Raw genomic sequence first — 12893 nt, forward strand, 5'->3', positions numbered from 1 at the left:
GCACGGAAGCTCACCACACAAACTTGTGTCACCATTTCACTTTGCCACACTCTCTCAATTATGGGCCATCAGATTATGGTGAAGTCAAGAGCAGAGTTTTCAGGTTGTCCCGTGGCCCGAGTGAGTAGTTCATCCCATCCTGGTTTTATTCAGGCTCTTTTATAGTATTACTTAGTAGAGTGGGAAGTGCGTACATTATGTCTCCTGGCACCCTATTTAAAACTAGAATTATCTTATCTATTGGCACAATATTTGAGCCTTATGTGATTCCCCTTTTTATTTTATAATTTGTTTTGAAGAGAATAATTCAGCAAACAGCACTCCTTTGCAAAATGCACACCCAATCTATCTCAATGAACTGGCCATAGTAGATGACATGTCAACCAGAGCATCTGTCAATAAATGTCAAGCAACCCCCCCATAGATGATGATCCACACACAAGCACACACACCACCCACAACACCCCCCCGCACACACACGCACACACACACACACACCACACAGACACACAAACACACACACACACCCACACACACAGGAAACACACTAAGAAAGGACTGCCACAACAGGTCACACACACAGACAGCAACGCATATTAAATGTCTAAATTAGCCATAACATTCAATGAAGGCAGACCAAACTAGTTTATTGTCCTTGGTGAGGTCCTTCCTCTGGCCCTTTCTCGCCAGTGATGGGCAATGGGATTTTGAGCCCAGCCATTGATGTTCCCTCAAGAGCCAACTTTCCATACTTTCAAAATCTGCTCTTTAGACATCAAAAGGAATCTGTAGATGCACATTTTAGCATGGAAGAGGCACAGAATACAGCTAGAAAAGAATTTCTGAACTGGCGCCCCACTACATGTTGCCTCCTCCCTATCAGATCATCCCAGAAGGAGTGCACTGTTTCACATACACCCAGAACATACGTTCACTTTTTTCCTGCAGGTTTTTCACATATCTCACAACGATCTTTTAGGAGCCCTTTACATTGCCACACTCGACCGGGCAACCAGTATGGATTATTTATTAACCATTGTTGTGTCTACTCAAAGTCCAAATCTAATTTCACCTTGAACAGATTAACCATCTATAGAAATAGCACAGAGAAATGTTCTAAGATTTATTTTTTATATTTTAACAGAGGTGAAAAGTATTTCTCTGATTGGAAATATATTATTTGGTTATATATTGGTAAAAGAATCCAAAGGCTCTTTTAAGAGCCACCCAGAGAACTTTTTAAGTATATTGGAAAAGGGAAATACCTTTGATGCTTTTTAAAAAAAATAGCCTGGGTTACGACAGCAGCCAATAAAACATTGTGCCATGTCAGACGGATTATAGCTTGCAGGAACCACTAAGCCAATGAGATGTGTGTTTTTGATGGGTGTAGCCATGTCAATGACTATTGCCTTAGCCGCGGGTATGGCAATTCCAATTTCTGTGCATTGATCATGTTGTTGCATTAATTTTACACTGCACAATTTCACTTGTGTTTCTGATTCCGTGCCCTCATGTGTACCTTATGTTGTTTCAATTGATATACCTTGTCAATATGTCTTTTTGAATTTGTAAAAATGTTAGAGGTAGCCGCAACTACTGGCGGTTGACTTGATCTGCGGCTATGAATGCTCCAATCGTACGTCGTACTTTGTGGTGGGCATTGGTAGCTGCAGGTATGAACCCGTTGGTTGTACCTGCCTGCATTTTGATGCAGCAATCATATTATGGAATGGGTGCTTCAGCACAGATTTGTACATGTGTTTCTGTTTGGATGTTCTTACCTGAAGGCTAATGTGAATTGATTTTGAAACCTTTGTGATATGTGTTTTTCAGCACATTTGAAAAATGTACTTCTAACTGCGTCTATATGTGGCTTTTCGTCGTGTTACTGGGGTTATAGCTCCGGTTATGTAATTTGGCAAAGTAGGGGGGAAACGTGTTTCTTTTATATAGTGTGTAGATGTTGTATATGATATTCTTTGGAAGGATTGTTTTGGGGTTTATTGATTGATATGGTTACAACAAAAATGTGTTGGGCATTTTACTTGTTTGCTATGAAAGTGACCTTTTGGTGAACTTTCACATTCTGGTTCCAGAATTCAGATTGTGCACATGTTCTGCGTTTGGCTATTGTGAAGATCTATTCATAAAGTGGAGCAGCTGAAGGTGAGTGATAGCATGTTTTTATACATTTTATGTACATTTTGAATTGTTGTATTTCTAAGATAAATGAAGTATGTTTTGTGGGATATATTTACCCACTCAGCAGTACTCCCATCCATAACCCACCTGCATTTCAGCAGAAGCAGCAAAATGGCTGCACTGGCTCCTGTGAGCAGCATTGCCTCACACCAAAACTGCATTTTGCAGCGACAAAAAGATGGCTGCACCATCTTGCCAACCACATATTGGGCATGATGGAACAAGGGGGCACACTGAAAAAGCCTGTGAGTGTGTTCTTACATGTATCAAAGTAGGTGAGTGAAAAAGCAGCGCTGCTTTGCTGCAAGCCCAAAGTTCCCATTGAAAAAGGGAAATACTGACATTTAAAAATGATGCCACTCTGATGCTCTTTTGCTCTGATTCCTCATCACCATACTTTATTAATGAGACCCTGCCATGCCCATGTACATTCACATTGTGCTCCAGCAGACAAGAGCAGTATCCCTGAATGACAGGCTGTTGTTCTGTTCTGAAGGAATCAAAATAAGCTTTACTTCAGCTCCACGGGAAACGCTTTACTTTTGAGTTACAAAGTGTCAAAGATAAATAATTCAAAGAAACTCCAGCTCTCTAGGCACATGTCAATTTCAGTGCATCTGTGTTTCAAACAAATCACTGCCTACAAGAAACTAACTATGGATACAGAACAATGTGGGAAATTCAGATGGAACCTTTTTGAAAGGAAAATGCCAGCAGACCTCACACCGTGTTTAAATGTACTTTTGCAAATAAAGGAAAATACCTGTTTTAAAAGTGTATGTTGGATAAGGCCCTGCCCTTGTCTAGCAATGTAAAGGGGGTTTGTGCTGTGAAACATATATATGGAATTGTTTATTCAACAGGCTTGTTTTGATTCAGGACAAAATCGAAGAAATTAAAGGAATTAAACTGCATTGGCTGATTTAGTAAGCTCCAAAAGAGGTTTTTCCTGCTGGCTAAGCTAAGGCTTCCCCCAAAAAGAAACACCATATACTTCCAGGACACTTGGCTGATAATTACTAGGTTGGAAAACTTTGACTGACCAAGACAAAGAAAGTTCACATACTCATCAGACTTTTGTGTCTGGGCAGAGGCCTCTCACAATAGAAATTCAGAGACACGAAGATGGGAAAAAGAAACTCACACCTCCCCGTGACTTCTACAAGAAGCTTCAAAGAAAAACTCCAGGACAACCCTGGGCTTAGGGAGATAGCCTGGAAAGCTATGACCATATTAAGAGGACAATGCTGACCATTTGGTTTAAACAGCTATTTTATTAAGAAACTTTTCAGACTTTTATCTTTGCAACCGGACTTTGCAGGAATGTAAAAAGTTAACAGTTTTAATGTAATTTCATGGGTTTTAATTTAAGACATTGTAGCATTCTCTGCCGGATTGGGAACAGAACTGGCAGAGAATCAGGTATTCTAAGGAAAGTATACATGATGCCATTGTGAATTTCAATTCTGGCATGCCTAACGATAATCCACACACATGTATAAGGTTATAGGATTTTATGCCGAATATTTCACACTAAAAATGATCAAAGATTATTAGAAGGTTGAAACAATGTCTTACAGACTGCAGAGTTGGACTGGCATGTTCTGCATAAAATGTGTAACCTGCTCATGTAATTGGTTAAAATGCTACCACTTTACAAAATGCGCCATTTATGTCAAAACTGGATTTTAGCAAAAGTAACTGTCGGAGGGTCTGGACATTGTAAAACTCACATCATAAATCTGACATCATGCCCTTGAAACCCAACCAGCTGAGAGCAAGGCGTCAACCATTACCCCTGACCAATCTAGTTGTTTAGAAGTGTGCTCAGCTAAGCCTGCCCCCACACATCATCTGATGATGTCACCATGCTCTATAAAAAGGGTACTGACAGAACTCTGGGAGATGCTTTCCTGAATTTCCTGCGCCTCCGTTCCTGATCTTCCACATTCATCCTGCCTGATTCCAGATCCCACTGCAAAGCCAAAGCATAGCTGATCCAGATTCCACTGCAAAGCCAAAGCATAGCTGATCCTATCCCCGCAAGGCCAAAACATTGCTGACCATCCGAGCAAGGCATGAATCCTGAAATCCCACTAAATCCCAATAATCAAAGGGAAAAGCTGTGGTATTCTTTGGGAAGCATCCTGAAACCACACCAGCTTTTTGCCCACTAACGGCATGCCTGCTGCAACCCTGCCATCCAGCTGTCCTTGTCATCCGGTGACCAGACCTTTGCTCTGCTGTCTTTTGCCAGGAGAGTCCGCTATCCGGTGACCACAATCTTTTGTGACCAGAACCCTAACTGTTCCAAAATCCTAAAACTCAAGCATGGACTGCGAGTATTTCCCCATCCCAGAGAAAACACATACCTCCCCATCTTGATCCTTTTGTCTTTATTCCACTCTCTAAGCAATCCTACCCATACCCTGGTAACTTGTTAAAACTGTTAGAACTCTCTGTGCACACTGTCCTTGACTTTCTAAGTGCTAGCGCCATCTCTCTATTAATGCTATCTTGTGTAGATCATAAGCCCTTAGTTATATTTTGAGTAATCAAACTAATTTCCACATAAACCTGAGCGCTGGGGTGACAAGGTTGACATTGTGAATCAACCTTGGATCTTACTGTGTCGCTCTTTAACAATTTAGTCTTAATAATCTAGTTTAAGTGAAACCTGTCCTGTTTCTAAGCTGATTTTCTTTCTTCTACGGCTTTATTTTACCAAAAGCAAACCTTCTTCTATCTTGCAAATCTCATCCAGTTCTGTAGCTAGAGACCTCCTTTCACCTCTATATTGTTCCTGTGATATACATATATCCCCCAGCCCAGAAACCGCATTCCAATTCAGTGTTTTTCACCCATTTTTTGAAAAAAACATTTTTGCATTTAAAACTGCAAACCAGAAAAAATGCAACTTTTCCATGTGTGAATCTGGCTGCACTGGGTTTTCAATTTCAATCTGTTTTGTGAACTGTATGCTTTTGTGATACCTTACCTTATGGTTGATAGTGAGATAACATCCCTAATACTGTGATAAAACATATGTATATCATTATTTACCACACATATAATTCATTATTTTTCATAATCTGAGTGTCATTTTAGGCCTTTGCAAAGGGTTTTTGCCTCTTATTTTGTGAGGCACCCATGCATTTTTCTTTTATGATGTTCATATGCTTTAAAATACTGATTATCAACATCATCCCAGTGGACTTGCACTAGATGAATAATCATAATAGATGTTCTCAGGCTTTGAGAAGGATCATTGGAAGGCCCATAGCATAGAGTTGTGTTGCAGATTGTGCAAAGTACCTCCTCTGCCTCTTTTCGGGAACAGTGTTTTTTGACTTGAAAGAAGCGCCAACTGTCTGCAGTGATTTTCATTCCAGTTGCCTTCTTCCTAGTTGGCGATGAATTTCGAACCCAAACATTAACGTCATCATCACTGCTGCTACTCTCATGGTTGGACATGTTGGAATATCCGACCGGGGAAAAGTATGTAAAATAATAAAAATGACAACTTAAAAAAGACAATGCCTCTAAAAATGAAAAACTTTTTAAAAGAAAGTAAAACAAAAAATAGGCAAACTCAACAAATCACAAGACAAAGGCTTTTTTAGTGCAACTTAACCATAACGTTTCTTTAACAGTTTTGTCAGTGAATATATGTTATTTTCTTTGTGATTTTTTCTTTTGTATATATCATTTTTTTCTTTTTAATGAATACCAATCGAAAATTCGATTAAGGTTAGTCAAATAAATCAAAGCAGACCATAGGTTTTTGACAACACATGGTAACCTAATTAAGTTTCTAATTAGGGTTTCCCTAAATAGGAGAGTTCCTAATGGCACGTTCTATTGTATTCTAGGACAAACAAAATCTATTTGTCTCAATAAGTATGCATTCCGAAATTCTATCATAATTGCAAAAGTAAATATGAGACAGTTGGTCGATTTGTCATTCTAAAATGGCCGCCACACGCTGATGCGCATGACGCAACTGCGTTCCAAGAACGCGATGACGCCATCACACACCACGCAAGGCGGCATACAAATAGCAGTAAAATATATAATCAACCGCTCTAATATAAACAAAGACAAAGACAATTTGTTCAGCCATAGAATAATGCACATCAAAATTACATCACAAGTGAAAAAGTAAATATATAGACAGTTGATAGATGTGTTACTTAAAAATGGCCGCCGCACGTACTGTAATGTGTGACGTCATTGCGCTACGTGAACGTGATGACGTCATCACGCGCTGCACGCGTCGTCGCATAAATACCAGAAAAGAAAATGGCCAGATCCATCTCGGATCGAGCGAGCATCAAGGCAATCGCACCTTGCTGCGGATGATACTTACAGGAACAACAAAAATGTAACATTCTAACCTTCATTTCTCAACCCTTTCTTTGCTCCAACCAGTAGTATCTGTTATACAATTATATCTTTCCTCATCTATCCAATTGCCCAGCAAACCTCTTTGCTGTTTTTTTTTATTATTTAAGAATGGAAAGTATGGGGAGATAAAACCACATCTTTATATCTCCAAATCTCTGGTGTGTTATACTTCTAAAAAGAATCTAGGTAGCAAACCAAAATTTAAGTTTCTTTATGAGATCAGTTAGTCTATGCACTTATTCACAGATTTGCTGAAAATTACTGAAAATATAACTTCAAAGAAAAAGGTAATTGGAAAATAAGCGCAACTATTAATATCAACCGAGATCAAGTAAACAACAACAAGGGTGAGTGAATCTATACTAAATAAATCTTGGTTTAAAAACTAAGGTCCTCTTTTTCACAGATAAGATAGGTGTGTTTTTGTATAAATATTGAAATATAGGAAATGTTTCTCTCTTTTTTTTCTCTTTTTTCTTTTTTTGGTTTAGAATCTCTTCTGAGGAACCACAGCTAAAGCTTTGGGGAAACACGTGTTGGGAGATCATGTAAACTATTTTGGAAATGTATATATGTGTGATTCTACTATTGATAACACAGAGCTATATACATGTGTATGAATATAACACATATTGAAAGTATGGAACAAGTACACTGCAATATCTAAATGAATGAATCTAAAACATGAAGAAACTGGCAAAACACAAAATAAATAAATTGAACTATATTGGAAAATGGATGGTATCTTTTCTGGGATCGCACATTAAAAGAGTGCCAATTATAATAATTATATATATATATATATATATATATATATATATATATATAGTCAGTGAAAAAACTTTGTTAAAGGGACGTTATGGTCAAGTGCACCAATAAAAACCTATGAAATTCAGTGAAAAACGTTACAAGTAAAACCGAAACCCCCCAGAAATTCACCAGTTATGGTAAGCTAAGCAACCATAACTCACACCACCACTATGTACTGCTAAGACTAACACCCAGGACATCAAAGATGGCATGACAAATGTCATTGACGACATCACTGATGACATCACATATGAAATACATTTTGATGAAAAGTCCCTACAAGGGGTCATACTTACAATGCTGGTAGCAAGATGTCAGGGGTGATCAGGAGTGGTCTCATGAACTACTTACTGTATACAAAATTTACTAATTTAAACAAAATGTTATATTGGAGTGTTATTGTTAATGAAACAACCTAATCATATGTACATATAGGAAATGAGTGCAGCATGCACAACAAAATTACAGTATTATTAATGTGGTAATTATGGCTAGTAAAATAATGAATGCTACTTTATCAGAGTTTTGAGTAATATTAATCATAGAATACATAGCTAATGATTGCAGACTTACTACATACTTGTGTTAGTTCAAACTATACATATGAAGATCCACAATGCATACAAATCTGAGGCACAGACAGGGAGACTTGAGTAAGGAGGAAAGAAACAACACCAGCAAAAAATGACAGCAGCATTAGACTTCATCATCGTGAACACAAATGAATTGTGGTTATTTCCACATGGATGTGCACCATAAGCTGATGCCAAATCCTAAGGGAAGTACCTTAAGAACATAAAACAAGGTTAACTTCTATCTATGTAGCACCTTCTGAATTTTAGGAAATTCCACTTGAGCCAAGCCACACATTCCACAACGTCACCTAGAAGCCATCGCTGGAAGTTCACCTCCATTTCTGAGCCACAACAGCAAGGCATTGTTAGTATGCAAATTAGCCCAAATGCTAACCTTTTGTGCAGGAAATTGTCTTTATCTAAGAGAGCAGTGCTACTTTAAACATAGCTCACAAGACATACATTTTGCAAATGTAACTACATACCTGGTTTCACCCTTATTAGGGATCATCAGTGCAGTATAGTCCTGACAGCCATGTGGTTGGGGCGTTTGGCCATGATTTCACAACACCAAGTTGAACTTCCAGCGACTGCTACTAGGTGGCATTTTGGAATGTGTGACTTGGATCAAATTGACTTTTCTTTTTTGTTTTTTCCAAAAATAGTAAGGTCCGGACATCAAAGTTGAAAATAAAATATAGTCTTTATTTATGCCTTGCAAAGTGGCAAAAAGGTTAAAAAGCCATTACAATAAGGCTCTCCCAAAGTGCAAAATATCCATGCGTGTTAGGAACGTTAACGCGTTTCGCGGCTTGCCTCGCCGCTTGATCACAACAATATGTTCCCATTAAACCAAAGAGTTTTAAAACATTGTGCACAGCGAATGGCAACCATTCTTGCCGACATCAAAGAGGGACTCCATTTGAAATCGCATCCCATTCTGAGCTGACCCATGGCGGACATCTTTGAAATATTGGTGCCACAAAGGTGGATGGGATGCTAATGCATACCAATACCCACTAATTGGACTGTGAGGTCCCTATCAGCTGCCCTTTTTTTTTACAGGGATCCGAATCGGATTTAGCCTCATTTAATTCAACCCAATATTTGTCCGCCATAGTCTGCCGCGGAAGTTGAGCGCGTGTCAATGGGGCCCCTTGATGCCGCCTATTCTGTTTAGAATGCATTACATGAGTTTATTGACATCCTGTTTTTTCCAAGATGCCAGACACATTTGTTACGCTGCGCGCTCGCTCGCGGGCGTCACTTACCTTTCCTGGGGTCCCTGGTCCACGGCCGCAGCGGTCTCCTCCTTCATGGAGGCTGTACCCGCGGTGGCGTCTCTCCTCACGCCGACCCGCGGTCCGGATGGGCTCCGTGGACGCCGCCATCTTGCGAGGATCTGCGCATGCGCGGATCGTCAGTATTCGACGTCCCGCGCATGCGCAGCATCGGAACCTGCGTTCCAAGCCTCGCTTTCACCCCGGACCTTAAAAGGGCACCGCATACGCAGGGACAACGCGTCTCAACGCGGTTGTTACTGTGTATGCGCTGCTGGAGTCCTGGCGCTCGTGCCCCAGCCCTCCAGTTCCCTGTTCTGCCTTATTCTGCCTAGCCCTGCCTCTTCTCCTTATCCCCTCCTTGCTCCTTGGTCCTCCTAACCCTTGCTTCCCTGTTTTGCTGGGCCCTTGCCTGCCTCCTGGTTTAATGGGTATTGTTGGGTCCTTGCCTGCCTCCTGGTTTAGGGTAGGGGAGGTCCTGTCTGGGTTCCTAGTATCTTCTTATCTGCTAGAAAGTGGGGATTCCCCTGTCTGAACTGCTTTTCCTTGCAGTCTGTTCTCCTTTGCCTGTCTTGTGCCCTGCCGGTACCTGTGCCTTACTGCCTTCTTGGAAGTTCCTGTGTTCAGCTCCGCTATCATCGGTGTCTTCATCAAGCCTTCACAGCCAGTGGAAAGACTGTCCCGACGTCACGCAAATTCTGAGAAGTGCCACCCGTGGCGTTGGGAGTTGGTTCAGTGCCGTCCTGTCTTATATCGTCAGGAGGGGATTGGGCTAATTTCTCGCGCTACCCATTCATCAGCTATAGATACATCGACATACTGGCAACCTCAACTCCACGGTCTACAGGAAGAAAAGGTAACCAACGATCTCGTGAAGACTCGTTTAACAGATTGAGACGCCTCTCCCCCAGTCTCGACATGGACGACATGCAGGAACTACGTGAAGAAATGCGTGCCATGCGTCTTGAAATGACCACCCTCCGCCAGGAGAACAACACCCTCAGACAAGCGTTGGACCGGTGTTTGGCTAATCCTGCACAACCAGCTACACCGCCTGAGAACTCCATGGCTTACACTACTCCGATGAAGTATGATGGTGACCCGCGTCGAGTGGCAGAGTTCTGTACCCACTGTCGGATTCATTTCCAGTTCAGGTCAACTCATTTTGGTCAAGACAAGGCTAAGATCGGGTATATCCTTGGAAACCTAACCGGCAATGCACTTGCTTGGGCCGCACCTTTGGTCTCTACCAACAGTCCTCTGTTGGGTGATTTCGCTGCCTTCGAGAAAGCCTTTTTGGACGTCTTTAAACCGCCCAATTTGGCAGCCATGGCCCAGAATCAATTAATGGAGATCAAACAAGGGTCAGGTGACATAATCCACTACATCAGTCGGTTTCGACAATTAGCAACCGATTCACAATGGCCCGAAATCACTCAAAAAACCTTGTTTCGTCGGGGACTACGAGAAGAGTACAAAGATGAATTGCTGCACATTCCGGAGCCAGAAACGTTGCCTGCATTGGTGGAACAAGTCTTATGCATTGACCACAGGTTAACCGAACGACGGAGTGAACGTCGCAGATTTGACAGGTATCAACCGGTTCTTCCAGTACAGAACCCCGGACCGGCTGTTCCTACCGATGTGGGTCCAGAACCCATGCAGTTGGGTGCCATCCGAGGCCCGTTGTCCGAGACCAAAAAGAAAAGAAGACGACAGAAAAGCTTGTGTTTGTATTACGGTGGTTCTCGCCATTTTCTAGGCACCTGTCCGCTACGCCCTCTGAAGAAACAGGAAAACTAACAGGCCCGTTGTTTGAGGCGAAAGCAGCAGCGGGCCGCCTTTCTGAATCTGACCTTCCTCCCATGAACCCGGTACCCTTGTTGATCCTGAAAGTCGGTGTTGCCTGGCTAGGGAAGTGTATGAAAACCTGGGCCCTTCTGGATTGCGGAGCATCCGGCAACTAAATCGATGACTCGTTTGCGATTGCCAATGGAATTCGTTTACATTACAAGGAACGACCAACAGTGGTCGAGGTGATCGATGGTTCTACTTTGTCTTCTGGTCCGGTTTGCCAACAGTCCGATCCCTTATGGCTCTCTGTGGAAGGGCATCTCGAACGAATCTTATTGGACGTCATCAAGTCTCCCTCATTTCCGGTGGTGCTGGGTTTACCATGGCTGTTATATCACAATCCTCAGGTCGACTGGACCGCTCGTTCCCTGGTGTTCTCTTCGACACGTTGTCCTCGGGACTGTGTACTTCACGAAACCTTTCCTGCAATTAGGAGTCCCTCAATCCTGCTGACGTATCTGCCCGTTTATGTGCCACTCAATCGGTACCTCAAGAATATGCTGGATACAAGGCGTTCTCCAAGCCTGAGGACATACCATTACCACCCCATCGGCACTTTGATTGTTCCATTGACGTCCTGCCTGGTGCGGTCATTCCCCACGGCAAGATCTATTCGTTGACTCAACTCGAGAAAGGCGTCCTACAGGAGTACATTACGGATTGCCTCAACAAGGGCTACATAGTGCCATCCAAGTCCCCCGCAGGATTCCCGTTCTTCTTCGTCAAGAAGAAAGAGGGCACTTTGCGCCCTTGTATCGACTACCGTCAACTAAATGAGATCACGAGGAAAGACAGGTACCCATTACCACTCATCCGGGACATCATCGAATCCCTGAAATCCGCACAAATCTTCACCAAGCTGGATCTAAGAGGGGCCTATCACCTGGTGCGGATTAAGAAGGGAGATGAGTGGAAGACGGCCTTCAAAACACCTATTGGTCACTTCGAGTACAAGGTGATGCCGTTTGGACTCTGCAACGCCCCGGCCGTCTTCCAGCGGTTCATGGACGATGTCTTTTCGGACCTTATTGGAATATCTGTATGGGTATACCTTGATGACATTCTGGTTTTTTCTGACACTCGTACTGCACACGTTGCGCATGTTCAGGAAGTTCTCCGTAGACTAACAGACAACGGCCTGTATGCCAAAATAGAAAAATGCCAATTTCATAGGGAAAGCATGGAATTTCTGGGCTATGTGATCAGCAACACAGGAGTGCAGATGGATCCCGCAAAACTGCAAGCCATACGAGAATGGAAACCGCCACATGGCGTGAAGTCGCTTCAAAGGTTCTTGGGCTTCGCCAACTTTTACCGACGCTTCATTCCACGCTTTTCTCAACTGGCCAACAGCCTAACCCGCCTGACCAGTACCAAGGTGCTGTTTCTCTGGGACACGCAGGCCGAGGAGGCATTTCTGGGTTTGAAAAGATCTTTCATGTCGGCTCCTGTTCTTAGACATCATGATGATGAAAAGCCATTTGTGGTTGAAACAGACGCTTCGAATTACGCAATTGGTGCGGTCTTGCTACAGCAAGATGCAATCACAGGAACAGAGCACCCGGTGGCTTACTACTCAAGGAAATTGTCAGTGAGCGAGAGAAACTATGCGGTAATAGAAAAGGAATTACTAGCGATAAAGGCTGCTTTCGAGGAGTGGCGACATCACTTGCTGGGTGGGAGGTACCCGGTGATGGTTCGTACAGATCACCGTAATCTACAGTTCCTGCGCTCTTTGCAATGCAGAACCTCCCGTCATGCT

The sequence above is a fragment of the Ambystoma mexicanum genome, chromosome 5q (assembly GCF_040938575.1).
Source record: "Ambystoma mexicanum isolate Mex_15411 chromosome 5q, UKY_AmexF1_1, whole genome shotgun sequence".
Classification (NCBI taxonomy): Eukaryota; Metazoa; Chordata; class Amphibia; order Caudata; family Ambystomatidae; genus Ambystoma; species Ambystoma mexicanum.